Here is a 2,500-nt window from a genome sequence, read left to right on the forward strand (position 1 = left end):
TATTCCTTAAAAACAAAGACAAAAATAATGATTGAAAATACAGAAAATACAAAAATAATGAGAAATTCGAGCACGAGTTACCAACACTGGACGTTGAATATAGTGACCTGAAAAAAAAAATAGAATAAAAAAAAGGACTTTTGGAAAATCAGTTAACGAAATAAATCTGAATGATTCCAGTGATATTTAGGAGATGTTTTGTTTCCATTTGTTAATCTTAGCTGCATAAAGCCGGTATTTGTTAAACGATTAACCTAGTTTATAACAGTGTGTGTTGCGAATCGTGGGGAAGGAAGAGGAGGGAAGAAAGGAAGGAAGAAAGAAAGGAAGAAAAGGAAGATTGTTCTCCATGAATACAAGAGAATTCGACTTGAGAAAAATTTAAGGAAAATGCATGAAGAAGGATGGGCCATGCGCATGTATTTATAAGACGGTATACACACTTATAATCTGTCACTCAGAACAAAATCACGTTACCTTTAAGTTTAATGATGTGTGTGTGCGTGTATATATGCATGTGTATATGTATAAATGTATGTCTGTGTATAATAGTTATATAAAATGAGGTTAAGGACAAATAAAATAGTAGATAGAAATAAAATCTAAAAAGGCAACGTTAGATTGTTAACATATTAACGCATACCTATGGACTGACTAATACTGAGCGCTGGCCAAGAAGACAGATTATCACAGTCATTCATGGCACTAATGTTTATACATTTATCTCATGAATGATGATGCTTAAGCTTTAGATACATAGGGTGATGAAATGATTGCTAAAATACTTGCTAGGACAATAACAAGAAGAGTGAGACTGCATTGCTAATAATGAAAATACTTACAGTGATAAAGATTATTCAGATCTAACCAAAAATATGAAAAGGAATAAATCAATAAAGATTAAGAAAATACTTCAAAAACATGGAATAATTAGTAAATGAATATCAGTAATTAGTATAATCAAATTCACCAACTCCAGGAAGAAAACACAATCAATAAAGCTAATGACAGTTATTTCCAAAGGTAATTACCATGACCAATTAGTACCTGCACTACCCAAGCTTAGGATACGCCCAGCGAGCAAGCACAGACCCCGTATCGACCATTGCAATGCTTCAGTGTGCAAACTCCCTTTACCACATCAAACGAAAGCTTAGTGGGCGTGTGCAGGTCGGTTCTTTTGGTCGAGATATCTCAGGGTTGGTATCGTTTTGTCTTTCACTGACACCGATAAGTCATTCATATATATATATATATATAATATATAACTTACGTCTGTATATATATATATTGTATATATATATATATATATACTATATATTATATATATAATATATATATATATATATATTATATATATATATATATATATATATATTATATATATATATATATATATATATATAAATATTATATATATATATATTAATATACATATATATATATATATATATATATATATATATATATATATATATATATATATATATGTATATATATATATATATATATATATACATATATATACATATATAATAATATACATATATATATATATATATATATATATATATATATATATATATATATATATATACATGTATGTATATCCATATGTATACACATACATATGTACATAAACATACGAAACGCACAATACAAACACAGTAACGTGCACAACACAGGTATATTAAAACAGTGCCACAGTATGAAAGAGTAAGTTCGCAACGTTCCGAACTTTAAGGAAGTTCATCATCAGACGTAAGCAATAAAAGAATGAACAGTAGAAGTAAAGTTTGACAAGAATATATACTAGATAGTAGGAACAGGGACTATATCAGGTCACTGGAAGAGGGTCAAGATCAGATAATCAAGGGAAAGCTTTTTTTCACAAAAAGAAGGTATGATTATCAATACCCCACTTACCAGCATATATATATTATATATATATATATATATATATATATATATATATATATATATATATATATATATATATATACATATATATACATATACATATATATATATGTATATATATATAGTACATATTACACACACATATAAACATATACATACATACAAATATTATATATATATATATATATATATATATATATATATATATATATATATAACTATATATATATTATATATAAATATATAAATATCTATATATATATATATATATTTATATATATATATATATATATATATATATATAGACGTATATATATATTATATAGAGAGATAGATATAATATATATATATATATTAATATATATATATATATATATATATATATATATATATATATATACGTATATATATATATATATAGATAGATAATAGATAGATAGATATATATATACATGTAATATTATATATATATATAATATATATATATATATATATATATCTCTATATATGTGTCTCTCTCTCTCTCTCTCTCTCTCTCTCTCTCTCTCTCTCTCTCTCTCTCTCTCTATATAATATATAA

At 24.6% G+C, this 2,500-nt stretch overlaps 1 protein-coding gene across 8 annotated transcripts in view; it reads right to left on the reverse strand.

Moving 5' to 3' along the window:
- The window catches only part of LOC122252766 (uncharacterized), a 93,140-nt gene that overhangs the window by 29,486 nt on the left and 61,154 nt on the right, over positions 1-2,500 (reverse strand). The window lies entirely within an intron of this gene.

This window comes from Penaeus japonicus, unplaced genomic scaffold (assembly GCF_977035675.1).
Source record: "Penaeus japonicus unplaced genomic scaffold, GWHDUDI00000001_assembly GWHDUDI00000010, whole genome shotgun sequence".
NCBI lineage: Eukaryota > Metazoa > Arthropoda > Malacostraca > Decapoda > Penaeidae > Penaeus > Penaeus japonicus.